General features: G+C 39.8%; 1 protein-coding gene and 1 pseudogene across 1 annotated transcript in view; one reads left to right on the plus strand and one right to left on the minus strand.

Annotated features, from left to right (window-relative positions):
• The window catches only part of GRM7 (glutamate metabotropic receptor 7), an 854,903-nt gene that overhangs the window by 489,281 nt on the left and 345,991 nt on the right, over positions 1 to 19,631 (minus strand). The window lies entirely within an intron of this gene.
• LOC148165100 (POU domain, class 5, transcription factor 1-like) overlaps positions 1 to 19,631 on the plus strand; it is a 35,311-nt pseudogene that overhangs the window by 12,214 nt on the left and 3,466 nt on the right.

The raw sequence follows: 19,631 nt of genomic DNA on the forward strand, positions 1-19,631 counted from the left end.
CATCCTTTCTGATGGCTGAGTAATATTCCATTGTGTATATGGACCACATCTTTATCCATTCATCTGTTGAAGGGCATCTCAGCTCTTTCCACAGTTTGGCTATTGCAGACATTGCTGCTATGAACATTGGGTGTATATGGCCCTTCTTTTCACTACATCTGTGTCTTTGGGGTAAATATCCAGGAGTACAATTGCTGGATCATAGGGTAGCTCTATTTTTAAATTTTTGAGGCACTTCCACACTGTTTTCCAAAGTGGCTGTACCAACTTCCATTCCCAGCAGTGTAAGAGGATTCCGCTTTCTCCACAACCTCTCCAGCATTCATTGTTTCTTGCCTTGTCAATTTTTGCCATTTTAACTGGTGTAACGTGGTTTCTCAATGTGGTTTTTGATTTGAGTTTCCCTGATGGCTAATGATGATGAACAGTTTTTCATGTGTCTGTTAGCCATTTGTATGTCTTCTTTTGAGAAGTGTCTGTTCCTGTCTTCTGCCCATTTTTTGACTTGATTATTTGTTTTTTGGGTGTTGAGTCTAAGAAGTTCTTTATAGATCTTGGATATCAGCCCTTTGTTTGTAGTGTCATTTGCAAATATCTTCTCCCATTCTGTGGGTGGCCTCTTTGTTTTGTTGACTGTTTCCTTTGCTGTGCAGAAGTTTTTTATCTTGATGAAGTCCCAAAAGTTCATTTTTGCTTTTGTTTCACTTGCCTTTAGAGATGTATCTTGAAAGAAGTTGCTGTGGCCAATGTGGAAGAGGATACTGCCTATGTTCTCCTCTAGGATTTTGATGGATTCCTGTCTCACATTGAGGTCTTTCATCCATTTTGAGTTTATCTTTGTGTATGGTGTTAGAGAATGGTCGAGTTTCATTCTTCTGTAGATAGCTGTCCAATTTTCCCAGCACCATTTATTGAAGAGAAGGTCTTTTTTCCATTGCATATTTTTTCCTGCTTTGTCAAAGATTGTTTGACCATAGAGTTGAGGGTCCATATCTGGGCTCTCTATTCTATTCCATTGGTCTAAATGCCTGTTTTTGTTCCACGTACCATGCTGTCTTGGTGATCACTGCTTTGTAATACAGCTTGAAATCAGGCAACGTGATGCCCCCAGCTTTGTTTTTCTTTTTCAACATTTCCTTGGCAATTCAGGGTCTTATCTGATTCCATACAAATTTTAGGATTGTTTGTTCTAGCACTTTGAAAAATGTCATTGGAATTTTGATCGGGATGGCACTGAAGGTATAGATTGCTTTGGGTAGCATAGACATTTTAACAATGTTTATTCTTCCGATCCACGAGCATGGAATGTTTTTCCACCTTTTTTGTGTCTTCCTCAATTTCTTTCATGAGTGTTCTCTATTTCCTAGACTATAGATCATTTACCTCTATCGTTAGGTTCATTCCAAGGTATTCTATGGTTTGGGGTGCTATTGTAAATGGAATTGTTGCTCTAATTTCTCTTTCTACAGTTGCGTTGTTAGTGTATAAGAAAGCAACTGATTTCTGTGCATTGATTTTGTATCCTGCCACATTACTGAATTGCTGGATGAGTTCTAGTAATTTGGGGGTGGAGTCTTTTGGATTTTCCACATAAAGTATCATGTCATCTGTAAAAAGAGAGAGTTTGACTTCTTCTTTGCCAGTTTGAATACCTTTTATTTCTTTTTGTTGTCTGATTGCCATTGCTAGGACTTCTAATACTATGTTTAACAATAGGGCAAAAGTGGGCATCCTTGACGTGTTCCTGATCTTAAGGGAAAGGCTCTCAGCTTTTCCCTATTGAGAATGATATTCGCTGTGGGTTTTTCATAGATGGAGTTTATGAACTTGAGGAATGTTCCCTCTATCCCTTTACTCTGAAGAGTTTTAATCAGGAAAGGATGTTGTATTTTTTCAGATGCTTTTTCTGCATCAATTGAGAGGACCACGTGGTTCTCTCTCCTCTTATTAATGTGTTCTATCACATTGATTGATTTGCAAATGTTGAACCACCCTTGCATCCCGGGAGAAATCCCACTTGGTCATGGTGGATGATGCTTTTAATGTATTGTTGGATCCTATTACCTAGGATTTTGTTGAGGATTTTGGAATCCATACTCATCAGGGATATTGGTCTGAAATTCTCCTTTTTGATGGGGTCTTTGTCTGGCTTGGGGATTAAGGTAATGCTGGCCTCACAGAATGAGTATGGAAGCTTTCATTCTGTTTCTATTTTTTGAAACAGCTTCAGGAGAATAGGTATTATTTCTACTTTGAATGTTTGGTAGAATTCCCCAGGGAATCCATCAGGCCCTGGACTCTTGTTTTTTGGGACGTTTTTGATCACTGCTTCAATCTTGTTACTGGTTATTGGCCTATTCATGTTGTCAATCTCTTCCTGTTTCAGTCTTGGGAGTTTACAGGTTTCCAGGAAGGCATCCATTTCATCCAGGTTGCTCAGTTTATAGGCATATAGTTGTTGATAATAATTTCTAACAATTGGGCGCCTGGGTGGCTCAGTTGTTAAGCGTCTACCTTCAGCTCGGGTCATGATCCCAGGGTCCTGGGATCGAGCCCCGCATTGGGCTTCCTGTTTGGCGGGAAGCCTGCTTCGCCCTCTCCCTCTCCCACTTCCCTTGCTTGTGTTCCCTCTCTCGCTGTGTCTCTCTCTGTCAAATAAATAAAAAAATCTTTAAAAAAAATAATAATTTCTAATAATTGTTTCTATTTCCTTGGTGTTAGTCGTGATCTCTCCCCTTTCATTCATAATTTTATTAATTTGGGTCCTTTCTCTTTTCTTTTGCATAAGTCTGGCCAGTAGTTTATTGATCTTATTAATTCTTTCAAAGAACCAGCTTCTAGTTTTGTTGATCTGATCTATTGTGTTTCTGGTTTCTAATTCATTGATCTCTGCTCTAATCTTAATTATTTCTCTTCTAATGCGTGGCTTAGGCATCGTTTGTTGTTTTTCTCTAGTTCTTTAAGGTGTAGAGTTAGTTGGTGAATTCGGGATTTTTCTGTTTTTTTTTTTTTTTTTTTGAGTGAGGCTTGGATGGCTATCCCTCTTAGGACCACCTTTGCAGTATCCCATAGGTTTTAAATTGATGTGTTTTCATTCTCATTGGTTTCCATGAATTGTTTAAGTTCTTCTTTGAGAGGCACCTGGGTGGCTCAGTCGGCTAAGCGGCTGCCTTCGGCTTGGGTCATGATCCTAGGGTCCTGGAATCAAGCCCCACGTCCAGCTCCCTGCTCAGTGGAGAGCCTGCTTCTCCCTCTCCCTCTTCCTGCCACTCTGCCTACTTGTGCTCTCTATCTCTCTGTCAAATAAATAAGAAAATCTTAAAAAAAAAAAGTTCTTCTTTGATTTCCTGGTTGACTCAAACATTCTTGAGCAGAGTCGTCTTTAGCTTCCAAGTGTTTGAATTTCTGCCAAATTTTTTCTTCCGATTGAGTTCCAGTTTTAAAGTATTGTGGTGTGAGAATATACAGGGAATAATCTCAGTCTTTTGGTATCGGTTCAGACCTGATTTGTGACCCAGTATGTGGTCTATTCTGGAGGAAAGTTCCATGTGCACTCGAGAAGAATGAGTAGTCTGTTGTTTTAGGGTGGAATGTTGTATATATCTATGAGGTCCATCTGGTTCAGTGTGTCTTTCAAAGCTGTTGTTTCTTTGTTGATTTTCTGCTTAGATGATTTGTCTATTGCTGAGAGTGGAGTATTGAGGTCTCCTACAATTAATGTATTGTTATCAATATGACTTTATTTTGGTTAACAGTTGGCTTATGTAGATGGCTGCTCCCATGTTGGGGGCATAGATATTTACAATTCTTAGATCTTCTTGTTGAATGGACCCTTCAAGAGTGATATAGCGTCCTTCTGTGTCTCTAACTACAGTCTTTAGCTTAAAACCTAATTTGTCTGATATAAGAATTCCTACCTCAGCTTTCTTTTGAGGTCCACTGGCATGGAAGATGGATCTCCATCCCTTCACTTTCAGTCTGGATGTATTGAGTCTCTTGTAGACAGCATATGGATGGGTCCTGCCTTTTTATCCAATCTGCAACCCTGTGCCGTTTTATGAGAGCATTTACGCCATTCACGTTGAGAGTGATTATTGAAAAATATGAATTTATTGTCATGTTGCCCGTGAAGAGCTTGTGTTTATAGATTGTCCCTGTAAATTTCTTTTCTATATCACTCTTGGGGTCTTTCTCCTTTTATAGAACCCCCCCTTAAGATTTCTTGCAGGGCTGGCTTAGTGGTCACATATTCTTTCAGTTTCTGCTGGTCTTGGAAGCTCTGCATGTCTCCATCCATTCTAAATGACATCCTTGCCAGATAAAGTATTCTCGGCTGCATGTTCTTCTTGTTTAGTATCCTGAATATGTCTTGCCAGGCCTTTTTGGCTTGCCAGGTCTCTGTGGATAGGTCTGACGTTATTCTAATGTTCCTCCCTCTGTACGTAAGGAATCTCTTCCCCCTAACTGCCCTTAAGATGGTTTCCTTGGTTCTAAGATTTGCGAGTTTTACTATTACATGCTGGGGTGTTGGCCTGTTTTCCTTGATCTTGGGAGGGGTCCTCTCTCCCTCTAGGACACGAATGTTTGTTTCATTCCCCAGATTAGGGAAGTTCTCAGCTATGACTTGCTCAAATATATCTTCTAGTTCTCTCTCTCTCTCCATCCCCTCAGGGATTCCAATAATTCTGACATTGGAATGTTTCAAGGTGTCACTTATTTCCCTGATTCTATTTTCATGGATTCTGAGTTGCTTTTCCCCTGGCCTCCTCTTTTCCTTTTTTGTCTATTAATTGGTCTTCTAGGTCACTAATTCATTCTTCTGCCTCGCTTACCCTAGCTGTTAGATTATCTAGATTAGACTGGATCTCATTGATAGCATTTTTAAGTTCTGCCAATTCAGTTTTCATTTCTGCCCTTAGAGACTGTATGTTGCCATTAATCAACTTCTCCATTCTAGCTATTGTCTTCATAATTGCTAGCCTGAATTCCATCTCTCAAATCTTGGTTATATCTCAATCCATTTGTAAATCTGTGGCATGTCATAGTCTCTGAGTGTTTCCTCTTTTGGGGGTTCCTCCTCCTAGTCATTCTGTTGAGGGGTGGTCGAGGGAATGTAGAGAGTCCAAATTACTGACCACAACCCAAGCAAGATGCACCTGTTTTCTAAGGACCTTAGGGTTGCTGGCCTTTTGTTTTCCCAGCCTGTCTTCTGGGGGAGGTGCCTGCTGCACTGTTACTCAGGCAAACCTGTTTGGGCAAAGCTGTCCTGCCCCCTGTGGTGGGGGATGGGCTCAGCAAAAACCGATATTTTGGGCATTTTGTTCTCTGGCAGCTTTCCTTGGCGGCTTTCTGCGTCTCTTCCGAGAGTCAGAGCAGACGAGACCATTTCCAACCCTCTGCCTCAGAGCAGAGAGATCGCGGTCTGTTCTTCAGTGAGCTCTCCAAGCCGTACTATCTCTTTTCTGTGTGTGCTGCTATAAACTGCAGCCTCCTAGGTTGTGCAGCCCTCAGCAGAGCTCCCAGTCCCCGCCTCCAGGTTGGGGCACATCTCTGCCCTTTGTGCTTCTAAAACCGCCAGCCACCCCCAGTTTGCATGTGCAGCCCCGCTGCTCTGGTTTCAGTCTTGGCGGGGGGGGGGGGGCTGCCCTAAAGTCCTTTCCCCGTCGCTACCGGTCTGCGAGTCTGTGCCCGGTCCCCAGTGCAGGAGGCTATCACTGACTGGTCGTGTAGGATCCCAAGGGCTCGGCTCCTCCCCCTTTGGTTTATCCTCGATACCTGCCTGCAGAATCACGGCTCCCAACTTCGTACCTTGAAACCAACCACCTGCGATATTCTGTTTGTAGAGATCCAGATCTATCTTCTTACATCTCAGGCTGATTTCGTGGGTGTTCAGAGTGGTCTGGTAGATATCCAGCTCAATTCCAAGGACTAGTTGGGAATAGGGTCCTCTGCTCCTCTGCCATCTTTTCCCCCCTCCAGATTTTATTATTTATTTGAGAGAGAGGGAGACAGCACAAGCGGGGTGGAGGGGCAGAGGGAGAGGGAGAAGCAGACTCCCTGCTGAGCAAGAGCCTCACTCAGGGCTTGATCTCAGAATCCTGAGATCATGACATGAGCCAAAGGCAGATGCTTAACTGATTGAACCACCCAGGCACCGCAACATATACATATTTTTTAATCAACAACTGAACTGCTAGTAATTTATACCTTAAGGAAATAATCTGGGATTTCTGGAGGTTTGGCTATAAAATTGCTACAGTGTTAGTCACACCCCCATTGTTACAGGCTCACAACTGTTGTTCATACCCCTATGTGTACATGAACAATGATTTTATCTTGAGTTTATGAATTTTAAAGTATTTCAAATACTAAATATAAATTTTGTTATAAAATATTTGTATCTTATAATTTCTTACAGAAATTTTAATGATTTCATAATGTGTACATATTACTTTTTCAATTAGCATATACACGTGTGTAGATGAGAAAAACTCAATAAAACATGAACAAAGAAAGGTCCATGGGTTATTGTTTTCCTCACAATTTTCTTCATTACTATTGAAATTTCTTTTAAATAAATAAAAAGTAATACAGGCTTGGTGATTTGTAATTTTTTTCCTTCAGATTTTAGGACTGGATGATCATTACTATTTAAAAAGTCTATAGTAAGAATCTGAACCAGAATGGAAAAATCAATTGTAGGTAATAAAGCTGAAGAGGACAGCCAGGAAGCCACAGGAAAACAATAACAGCTCTACACTCTGCCAGTTGAGTGGGAATTAGGTCAGTCAGCACACACTTAAGTCAATCTGCCATTGGAGCAAAATTATAATTGGCTTGAATCCCATTATCGAGGTCACTGGTGGCCCATTTGTAATTCACTTGTATTTCATCACATCCTTTCTCAATCTGGCCATCATAATCCCTCATTCCTCTCTCAAATTAGCTGCCTTCTGTTATGAAAGACATTTTGTCGTTTTGTTTATTTTTTCCTTTCAATTTCAGCAACAGTGAAGCAGACCTCAGAGGTACACCAGCTCGCCTAAAGAACGGGACCACTTTCTCAAGATGCAAAAACCAAATGATGTGATTATATAAATTACTAGAAATCTTTCCACTTGGCTGGTTACAGAGATGGCTGAATCACATATCAAAGATAGATGCTTGCACTTACACAAATACCCTAAAATTTGTTGGCATATCCAATACCATCTATAAAGCTGTCAGTTGGGTCACTTGTGTGTCTAATGAAAGCAAACCAGCAGAGAGGACAACACACACATGCAAAGCAACAAAACAAAACCCTAAACATTTTTCCGATGTGCCCTTTAAACCTGAGATACAAAAACATGTGCTAGCAAATTTCTGCAGTAATAGAGAACAGATTTTTTTCAGGTATTATTTTTTTTAGATTTATTTATTTATTTGAGGGGAAAGGGGCATAGGGAAAGGGATAGAGAGTCTTAAGCAGACTCCACACTGAGCGCTGAGCACAGAGTCCATTGAGGTTCTCAGTCTCATGGCCCCGAGATCAGGACTTGAGCCAAAATCAAGAGTTGGAGGCTTAACCCACTGCACCCCCCAGGCACCTCTATTTCAGGTATTTTTAGGACAGCAAGGGCACTGATATTAGCAATCTGCATATATAAGGATGTGGGCACAAAAGATTATTTTCCAATTTTGAAAAGGCATCTAAAGCAATCTCATATCATTATATATTATGTAGAACTGAGACAATCTCATCTTTTCACAGGATTGGCAAAGACATTATTAAAATATTCTGTCATCAATTTTAGTGTGTACTTTTATTATTCTAAGGAAATAAAAATTACAATATATTACAAATTCTGCACCCAAAGCCTATCACATGTAACAGTACATGTACACACATGCACACACACATACATATAATTGTTTTCTATCCATTAACAATCAAGTATTTCTATTGTTCATATGATTACATTAACACAGGACTATAACGCAGAGACATGTTTTTCAGAGAAAATTCACACCCTTGGCTCTCCTCAGCTTCTAAATTATAAAAGTATAGGCATACAACCACCTGTTTAATCAGGTATGTTCCTTTGAAGTGAAAGGACTAGCAGAAAGAGGTAAGTTCCCAAGGCATTTCTAAAACCCTTTGGGAATAAAAACAGAATCAGACCTGGGAAAACACCTTATTGTTTTAAAAAGATTAGAAAATTTAAAAACCTTTATATAGAGCTAGGGCTAATTGTCTTTTTAAATAGTGAATATTTGACAATTCGTGTTCCTGTCCTCTGACATGGGATATCTTTGCCAGGAGGGTTTCCAAAGAGAAACATTTGGACAAGGATCACCAGGGAGACACCAAGCATTCTCTTGGTGGGAAAGCTGAGCTTTGTCTAATTTTCCAAAAGCTGTGTTAAGGATCGTGACTCAGAAAAAGGCATAATGTCCAGTCCTTCAAAACTTCATTCACAGAGACACTTGTCTAGCCTTTAAGGTTTATAAGACACTTTCATGCATACTTACTTTTTTAAATACACATTACTGAACCTATGAGCGTAGAAAAGAAATATCACTTCAAACACTGAAGGAAACTGAGGCACGGATAAGCTCAGGGGTTTGCCCAAAGTCATGAAGTAAGCATCAAAATCAGAACACAGCTTTCACTTTGGACGTGAAACAATTTTGAATGCTCAGAAATACTTGATTACAAGGGGTTGTAATCAGATTTTCCAAGAGTTTCAGAGGATAAAGCTTAAGGAAATATATTCTTCAGCAAACCCACCAAGTGATGCATGTATGCTACCAAGTATTTTACCACTTTGTTAAATCATTTGCCCATTCTTGTGGAGGTCACTTTTTAAAGGCCATAACAAAAGCATAGTTTCGTGAAACACAGAAAATATATTTTCTCACTGTGAAAGAGGTTTAAATGGGAGACACATCATTATTTGCAAATAAGGCTTTTAGGTCTTTCTAAACACTAATCTCAGAAAAATCCTGGAGTGTATCAAGAATTCAATGTTACAAAAAAACAAAAAGAATTCAATGTTACAAAAAAACAAAAAGAATTCAATGTTACAAACTGGGTAACCTTCTTAGGAAAAGTCTGTAGGGGGCTGAATAAGGATAGGGAGAAAATAAGAACAGCAACAACAAAATCAAAGCCAAGACGATTTTTTCCAATGACTAGCAAATCATAATTTTTTTTTTCTGTATGCATTTTTCAAACCTGGCAGAGTTTCCTTTCCTTCTAGTCCACCTCAAGAAGATTTTTGAGATTTCCAAAATCTGGCTGAAGATGAAATATTTGGGGGGGGCAATTAAATATTTAGAGGTATGAAGTTTGAAGTTCAAGTATTTGTCTACGCGTGTAGAACAGTCTGTTACTTGTTTCATTCTACAAACAAGTACTTATATGCCAGGCAAGAAGACACTAGAGATATAAAGAAAAATGTTACATTACTGCATCCTACAGAAATCCACAACATGGGGGAAAGACCTAAGACAACACAACAGAATGACCTGCAAGAGACGAGGGCGTAAGAGCCAGGGCTTTATTTTGTCGGCAGCTCAATCTTCTCTAGGGCCTAGAACGTTGCCTGGGACAGACAGCAGCACAACAATTATCTGCTAAATTAGGAATCTGGAAAACAATGTTTTTTAATCCAATTACCAGGCAGTTACTAAAAATGATTTTCTTACTTTCTTGTAGGCGTATATTTTTTACCTCTGCGTTTATTGTACGGTACCATAAATGACCTTCAGAATCGTGGTGTAAACAGTATTTGATACTATTAATTGTAAGGTTTTATCCCCAAGACTCATCACTGGATACAGTTTCTTTTCCTCCTCTTCTGTCTTAGCTCCCATAGACTCTATGGACATCCAAAACTAACTTTGGATGATGTTTTTCAGGTGAATGTAACATCTTCAAATAGTACTTTTTATATAAAATAAGGAACTGAAACACCACCCAGTAATGAGAAACTTAGTAACGAATCAAATATAAGGGGCGCCTGAGTGGCTGGATTGGTTAAGCATCTGCCTCGGGCTCCGGTCATGATCCCAGTCCTAGGACTGAGCCCCACATCGGGCTCCCAGCCCTGCACTGGGCTCCCTGCTCAGTGGGGAGCCAACTTCTCCCCGCCCCCCGCCTCCCGCCTCCTGCCACTCCCCCTGCTTGTGCTCTCTGTCAAATAAATAAAACCTTAAAAAAAAAAAAAAGGAATCAAATATAAGGCTCTTTGTCCACCTTTACCGGAAGATATTTTTATGAAATTATCCTCATCCTATGTGGTGAATACTGTAGTGAGCTGCCTGGATCCCCCTCGGGACCAAGGCCCTCATTCTGGCAGGTGCTGGGAGTGTTGGAAGATGATGGCTTTCCTAAAACTGCCTTTGTCCAAGGTCATGGACCCTCCCCACGGGTAGCCCACCCCAAAAACGTATTTATACACCTCTAGGCAGGACAACTCTAAGGGGCCATCCCAGCCCAGAGTCCACAATGGGATCATTCGAGGTCCTTGTTGTGACTACACGGAAATTCAATGCCTTCTTCTGCCTTCCCCCTCTACTCCCTCACAGGTGTCTCCAAGGGTTCTCCCCAGTAAACCTGCACACACATCTCTCTTAACCTATATCCCAGATAACCCAACTTTAGGAACCTTCTATTACAGTATTACGGCATTTGAGTAACTGTGATCAACTCGCTTAACATCCATGGGCTTCATTTTTATTCTATCTGCAACATGAAGATACTGAACCCTGTGATCTCCAAGGGCCTTCCCACCTGTAAAGTTGTATGCTTCCACTACCCAATAATGTTACTATGAGATAAATAAGTGCTAAATTTTATAGATGTTGGGAAAAAAGAAAAGCGCCGTTATTATCGATCTTTTAGAGCAGTATTTAGATAATACTGCTCAAAACTGATTTTCATATCAAGACGACACAACAATATCTTATTTTCTCTCCTCTAGAAAAGAATGGTGTAAGAATTTTGTTCCTGACTTACTGAGCTGTATCTAAAGGAGTCTTTGTTGCCTTGAGCAGGGATTCATAGAACTGGCTAGTAAGTATCTTACTTGGAGCTCAATGGCAACATGGGGAAGTAAACCTGCAAAAATGGAGCAGAATCAGGATGGTGAAACTCTGAGGCTTCCAAATAGTTAAGAGTTTTGTACCAAGTTTTGTAATGCGGTGGTAGTCATTGCTACTATGATGCTTCTAGCAGCCTCCTTAACCTGCACCTGCCCCCTCCCAACCATCATTCTCTGGACATGTGCTGTGTGTCGGGCATTGTACTTACTCCTACTTAACATAAACAATAACTTGACAAGTTTATTATCTTCTCCTTTTTTTGCTGGTGATAAAAATGGAGTCAGAGGTCAGAGAGGTTAAGACTCTAGCACACTGTTCCATGACTAGTCACTGCCTGAGCTAGGATTTCAGTTGAATATGTCACCATGGTTTTTGCTCTTTCACTCAGGTACACTGTGTTCTGGAGGGAGAAGTTTCCAGGGCAAGGAAATACATCCGGAGACAAGTCATGTACCAAAGCACAAAGACTGAGTTAATATGTGTCCGGAAGGATCATAAACTGATTCACTTTACTTAAAGAAAAATAGGTAATCAATCATGGTATGATTGGTAGAGCCCAAGAAGGCTCTTTTAGAAAGTCTGGATTGGTTATACAATGAAGACTCTGGAAGATCTTCATCAGAGAAAGGTGTGTGTCTTTGCAGCAACACACATGTGTGCTTGAGGAACGGAGTATCTTGTCAACATGGAGTACCTTGTCAGTGGTCGGTATCTAAAAGTTAAGCGATAAAAATCTGTTGAATTGTTGAAGGTATTGCTTACCACAGAATCTCTTGTTTTGAGTACACACTCAGGCACCAAGTATTCACTCAAATATTATTAGCTGGCAGATGAAGGAATGCGTGAACAAAAACATAAAACTTTAGAATGTTCTTTTCTTGCTCCCACTCAGCTTTAGCCACATATGTCCCCTCTGTTCTTTCAGCAGGAAATTATCTTTCTCAGAAATATCCTCCTCCATCCCTTCCTGCACACTCATGAGATCGGTTCTCCAGACAGATTTAGAGTATTCTGAACATTTCCTTCCTGATGTTGATCGTTTGCAATTACAGATTTGTGTGATGATTTCACTAATCTTTAATCATTAATGTTCCATACATGCTGGAATGACTCTCTCTCTTATTGTATCTCTGGAAATTAGCATAATGTTCAACACATAGCTAACAGTAAGTATTTGTATAGGTGGATGGATGGATGAATGGACGGATGGGTAAATACTTAGTGAATGGATAGGAAGAGAGAAAGAGATGGAAACTGAAAGGAGAGAGAGAGGGAAATCAGGGAAAACAAGTAGATATTACAGTTTTTCTACCATTTAGTGGAAATGAAAAAGTAGGAGAAGATCTAAATCTCAGTGCAAAAAAAAAAAAAAAAAAAAAATCACAAAAACAAAAACACAGAAGACCCAAGGAAGTGCTAGAAGCCAAAGAGGAGTTGGGGAAACCATGCTTCATTTAGAAGGGGTGGATTATTTCCACGGTTTGACATATAAACAAGGTATTTAACTGGAAATTGTATAGAATTTTGAGTTTGGTGAAGTCAAGACTGGGAAGGTAGTTTAGGAGGGGATGTGCAGGCCTGTTAACAGTTGATCCTATTTAAAGAAAGTGTTGAGCCTGAGGGAGTAACATTTGTTAATTGGGAAAGAAATGCCAGCCAAAAAAAGAAAAGCCAGCCTAAAAGTGGTCCCAGAGCCAGCAGCGGGACTGAAAAATTCCCAAGTCAGGGAAGGCAAGAGTGGGAAAGTTTTAATAAAAGCAGCGATGTCAAATGCAGCAGAAAGTTCAGGGAAGAGAGCTGGTTCCCTTACGTTCCGCATTAATAATTTGTGTTATTAAATCCAATGTGAAGTCTGAAATACAAATTAATTTCTGCTTATACTTGCCTTCTATAGATATTCCTAGTTGACATGCACAATGAAGGCTTTTCCCCTTTGGGGTGCCAATTTTTTTCTGAAGTACAGAAGGAATACTGGGAAATGATTGGCCCTTTCTATAGGTTTATATACAATCCAATCCCCCAGATAGATTCTATCTGCTGATACTTAATAGACGATGGGTCTTACCTTATTCCACCCAGCAAGAACTAGAGCAAGGCTTTGCCAATTAGGGTTTCAAGGCTACAGAGCTCTCACTCAGGTACCTGAGATGACCATGACCCAAATGTAGTTTCTCTCAATGTCTGGTTCTCTTCCTACCTGAATCAGATTACTGGAGAGACTGGGCCTTACCTGTAAGGCATCTGATTTGGAAGTCCAAAAAGGAGATTCTACAAATGTAACAAGCACCTCACGTATTCTGGATGCATACCACAGTTTGCAAAACTACATTGGAGTTTATGCAGAATTCATCTTTGTGCATTTGCCTTTTAGAAAATGTGGTCAAATTATACATATATTTTAAACAAAGGTACAACGCTTTAATCTCAGGTGAAGTAGAAAAGTCTACCTTTTTTTTTTATTTCTTACTCAGGATAAATACCATTATGTGAAAAAAGCCTGACAACCTCAGTAACAAACACAATAATAAATACTTTGTGGCCTATTTTTATTTGTGGAGTTGCCTTTTCACTTGGGAATAAAACTGGTGGATATCACTTCACATGATTTAGTACCACCAGGGAGTAGAAACTTCTCCATTTAATAACCAAGTGGTTTCCACTTCTAATATTGTGTAGCCTCATTATTACTTATTACTTATTACTTATACAGTTATTTATCATACCAATTCCCTCCTCCGGAAGTAACATCATTTTAAATTTTATAAGGCGCAAACAGAACACTGTAATTCCTCAAAAACCCAATACACAATACGTGCATAATCATCCGCACTGCTGTGTCATTTTGTGTTTTCACATCATATACCTAGAGCATGTGAGCAGAGGGCAGAGTGGTCATAGAGATCTTCCATGGTGAACACTGTCCTCAGTTTCCACTTTGATACTGAGATATTCAGGTTATTTCCTTTATACAACCTTTCTTGAATATTACCTTTATCATGGAGACAGCAAGATCTTAAATTAGAAGGAAACTTCCATTAAAATCCCATCTGTGGTGCTTCCGGCATTTCTGTTCTTAAAAACACATTCCTTCTGTAACACCTGGTCCTATGCTTCTACATCCCTGCACTCCCTAGAGCTTATCAGTTAAAAAAAAAAAAAAATTAAGTCTCTACTTTCAGGATAATAAATCCTCCAAAGATACCCAAGCCTCATTCATATGCTGAATGGCATGCTCAGGTTTTATAAGGAAGTGGTGAGAGCACTTCTTCCCTGCATTTCTAATGGCTGTGAAGCCACTGCTGCTAATAGATGAGAACTGAATAAATCCTCCATTTGTTTAAGCTGATAATACTTTTGCCAGCTCTGGTGCAGCAAAAGCTCTGTGTGAAGTTCCTTAGCTAGGATTCCTTGACTCAGCACCCAAGCCACTTCCAATTACCTTGAAGAATGTGGCAATAGTTGAATGCAAAGAGGTATTTTATGTGATCAGACTGTGAACAGCTGATGAAGATTAGGCTCCTAAGTAGACTGAAAGGAAACACTTAATTATCATGCTTCAAGTATCCTCTCTGCAAAGATGGTAATGAGTTAGTACGAGTTTTGAGTCCATCGTGCTTAAAAGTTTTATTGGCTGGGTCTTTTCACTTCCCATCTCCACTCCTCTGCCCTTTGTTCCTGAGAGGTAAGATACAGATCTCCCCTGCCAAGTTCAAACCATTGCTCCTCTTTGCCCCTATAAAAATTAAATAGAAAAATTATCTTTCCAGGTCCATGTCTGCCAGCTACACCTTCCTCTACTCTTACTAACCTCATGTGTTGCCCCATAGTACCACTCTCAACACCTTGCTTTGGGGTCACACTTTTCTTTAATCTTACCCTCTAGCTCTTGGCTGATTTCCACAGGCCTTTGAACTCCAAAGTCAACAGACAGTTCCTCAGTTGCCTTTGTTTCCCCTGTATATTCCACATTAGCTCTACCTGCCACAGGATAGTCTCTACCTGGCTCTTGACACTTTTCTGAATTGCACCATCTTTTAAAGCTTTAAATCAAATGCCTGGCTCTCTGGCAATGACCTTCTGTCATTCCAGCTCTCACACTCCCTCACTCAAAGCACACTGTTTCTGGAGGTTTCACCTCCCTATTTCTTCTCCCTCTTCTCATGTCCTTATTCCTTCATCTTGCCAACTTAGATCCCTCCCTCGATTCATTTATTCATTCAACTAATTCTTGATTTCCTACTGTTTGCAGTACTCATCCCCAAGAATATAGCAGTAAATAGCAAAGACAAGGTACCTGACCTTGTGGAAGCTACATCTAACCATGCTCCTGCTGAACCCTGAATCACTTCATCTCTTACCTATCACATCCTCCTGGAAAAATTCTGTCCAGAATCATGTTAAATATTTATCATCTCTGCTTTTACACCCAGATTCCTGGGTGCTGCTAACAAAGACAAACTGCAGAGCCCTAGGAAGTGATGCCATAAATTTGGTTAAGCCAAATAAAATAAAAATGTGTTTTATAAATCGGGTATATTCATAATCATCCTCTTTCGGAATCCCTTGCAGAACCCAGTACAGTCCTATGAGAACAAAACAATGACCACTAGTGTTTATTGTAGTGGGTGCTATGTAAAAAATACGCCCCATTAACGAGGCTCCCTCCTGTCTCTGCCCTTCTGTAGCTCCATCACCTGGCACCATGCCCAACACACAGAAGCTGCGAAGGCAGATTTGGCAAATAAATCTGTATCTCACAGATGAGAAAACTGAGGCTGAAAGCAGCTCAGTAAAACTTGCCCAAGGTCACACACTAGCAAGTACAAGCCAGCAATACCAATGTGAGAACTGTACCTCTGGACACCCCGCAGCTCCAGCCTATCACAACTGAATGCACACTGTCTGTGTCACGGCATCAGCACTAAGGAAGGCATCAAACCTAGTGAGGCCTAGGGCTGTGTCTGCTTTGTTCTCTCTTCCAGTATCACTGCCATTTGAAAAAGAAGGAAAAAAAATGAATAAATGAATGAACGAACAAATGAATGAATGAATCTTTAGAGAGAGAGATCAAATGGGGAGGGGGGTGAAATGTTTATCTTCTCTGATTGTGAGGAGCAACTGTGGCTGAATATGCTGTTGTCAAAAGTACTCATGCCTTTCCAAAGTGCCTTCTTGATTTCTCCTGCCAAAGTTGGGTTTAAAGCAGCTGTACTAAATATAGAAGGCCCAGGATCTCTAAATGACCTATTTAATAACATTTCTCCTTTGTGCTCCAGCCATTTCTTTAAAAAAAAAGAAACAGGTTGAATCACAGACCTGTACCTCTGAAACAAATAATACATTATATGTTAAAAAAAAAAGAAGAAGAAGAAGAAGAAGATAGTAGGAAGGGAAAAATGAAGGGGGGGAACCAGAGGGGGAGACGAACCATGAGAGACAATGGACTCTGAGAGACAAACTGAGGGTTCTAGAGGGGAGGGGGTCGGGGGGATGGGTTAACCTGGTGATGGGTATTAAAGAGGGTACTTACTGAATGGAGCACTGGGTGTTATACACAAACAATGAATCACGGAACACTACATCAAAAACTAATGATGTAATGTATGGTGATTAACATAACATAGAAAAAAAAGAAACGGGTTTGAATAAATAAATCCCATTTTCATGGTAATAATTGCAGAGGCATCTGAAAGATAAAATGTGCCATTTTCATCACGTTTTTGAACAGATACAGCAGAGCCAGGATGATTTGCAAAAGATAGCAACATGTTCTGAAATGTATGCTAGGAGTATCGTTAAAATGTTAAATATCTACTGTAACTCTACTGTTTCCTCTTACAGATTTTAACATCCTACACATTTAGTGCCCAAAGCTGAAGACAAGGAGAGGAGATCCTCACTTTGACATAGAAAGCTCCGCTGATGGAGATGCTGCTATAAAGAATTTGCTTCTACAGCTGAAGTGTCAGGATATTTTATCAGTTTCTCTAGATTTCTGTTGTGGCTGAGACTATGTATGCAGAGGGGAGAGGGCGATGGGCAGGATATAAAAAGTGAGCCTGCAGATGAGAAGGAAGCCCCATGAGAGAAGATGGCATTAAATGACATCTTCCTATTCCAGAGCCCTGGTCGGCTAAGGGGGACCGTACAATAGGGTTGCCAAATGTATAAGCCCCATCCCAGACCAGTTCAATTAGAATCTCTCGGAGTGGGATGGAGACATCAGCACACTTTCAAACTCCTGAGGTAATTCCAAAGTCCAACCCAAGCTCGAGAAACGCTCTTCTGGTGTCTCTGGTACAGACACAGCTGTTCGGAAGTGGAGGTCACAGCGGCTCATCTGAACAAGGCCAAGTGTGTGCCTTCATGCTCGGCATGCTCCCCAGCAAACGTTCTGTTCCTTTGTATTTTCCCCTATTTCTCTTCCAGGATACATTTAATTTCTCATGCTAGCTTTCTTCATTGCTGTTACCTTCTCTCCATCCAAACAGTCCATGTGCAAATTATTTTTAACCAAAACCCCGACTTCATTTTTCACGTGTATATCTTGTCCATATTTTTAACCCCAAACCTTCCCTGATGCTCCCTCCACTCGAGCATCCCCCAGCACCTGCGTTCCCGGTCCTATCACAAAGCCAGCTGTTTGGAAGTGAGCATCCAGGAGAGCACTTCTAATGATAAAAGAAGGCTGAAGTGGCTTAAAATTTCCTTTACATCACCTGTTCTTTAAACCAATTAGAGTCACACTATCACAAGCTGGGCCTCAAAAGCTACCAACACCTCCAAATTCTCTCAGATGCTATCTCTCCTTTCGCTTTTCTTGCCAAGGTTTAGCAGATATATAGATAGACTCTCCTGTCTTGCACCTCAGAAACAACAGGGTTATTTTTGCTTTGTCCAAGATGATTCAATGTAGCCAATATTAGCGTTGTTATACATCTCAGAGAATAAAGGAGGCTGGCTTTGTGAGCTCATGGACCTTGCTTTATTAAATTTGAGTTTTATTAAATATATAATACTTGATTTCTTTTCCAGTAAAAATTTTTAACTGTGGGCAAAGCAAAAGCACATTTGCTATAATTTAGTTGTGCAATAAATTGGCTGGCTTAATTTAATGATCAATTATTAATGAATTAGTAACAGATAAATAAATTCCATAGATTATCCCTAAACTTCCTTTTAGCTAATAATGATAGCTTCTTCTCCCACTGAACATTTAATAGGAGCTGCTAACAAGTTGCAAAATTAGCAGATTTAAGTTTCATTACCTTTTGATTTCCCTATCTGCCTTCTAATGAGAGATCTAATGAGCAAAGAAGTGGCCAGGAGGAGGCAGTGAAAAAGAGAGAAAGAAAATAAAAGCAAAAGGACTGAGACACAAAGAACTAAGTGTATTTCCTTCCCTACTCACCATTTAAGAGTCTCCTCTCTTTATTTTAAGACTTCGGTGCATGTCCGCCTTAGAACTAGAGTACTAATACAATGTCATGAACAAAGACAGTCACGTCCAATACACTTACCCTAGGGAAATTCAAGAATGATTTAAAGACAAACAGCACACTTCTATTCATTCCTAATTTATTTTGCCAGGGTGTTTGAGTAAACATCAAAGTTAAGGCTTTTCAAATGAATCTTTCTTCAGTCTGGTACAAATGAGCAGATTATCAACACATATTTATTTTTTTAAAAAATCATCTTCTTGGCCAGTTTATCAGCAGCAAGTGAAAATTACTATTATCACTCCATACTCATAGCTTGCTTTTGCCTTCCCTACCTCCACATGATGGGTCACCATACTCACATAAGTAACCTGCCACTGTTCTGAATGGCTTTGTTTTATTTCCAAATATCGAATCCATCTTCAAATAAAGATTTACCTTCTCACAGAATATTAAAGTCAATGAGTCTTGATATTGGAAAGCAATTTTTAATGGAAAACACGATGTACGACTATTAAATAAAAATAGCATGGTTTGACAATCCTGCTTCGTGTGTGATTCTGGGTGAATTATGTGCCTCTGAGCCAAGGACAGCCCTGAAAGGCAGACTTTCCATTTCCTGGTGCCACCAGGGGTATGTGTTACTTGGTTGACCGAGCTATGGAGTTGAAGTGAACAGCTTTATGGTCCTATCTAAAGATCTTTCCAATTTATTAATTCAAAGTTATAAGAAAATGGTGACATTAAATCTAAATGCATATCCATAATGCAAGAGTCCCCAGATCTTCAGCTTCTTTGAAATTATTATTATTTTAAAAACATGTTTCTGAAAACCCAAACCAATTCATCCAATTCAGCAGAACATTTATGTTAACTTACAAAGGCATAACATGATGTTGGGGGAAAGCTGTCTTACACTGTAAAAAATAAATAAATAAATAAATAAATAAATAAAGATAAGCAACATATTTGGGAGTCTAAAACCTTAGTCCTCATAAGAATATGATTCAATTTGAATGTAAAAAGCATAGGCACTCTTCCACACTGCTATCCTTTCTCCATATTTATTTTTAGAGATAATGCTTAAATAAATCACCCAGA

This window comes from Eumetopias jubatus, unplaced genomic scaffold (assembly GCF_037043125.1).
Source record: "Eumetopias jubatus isolate StellerSeaLion01/CBP00866 unplaced genomic scaffold, mEumJub1_p1.0 scaffold_1, whole genome shotgun sequence".
Taxonomy (NCBI): domain Eukaryota; kingdom Metazoa; phylum Chordata; class Mammalia; order Carnivora; family Otariidae; genus Eumetopias; species Eumetopias jubatus.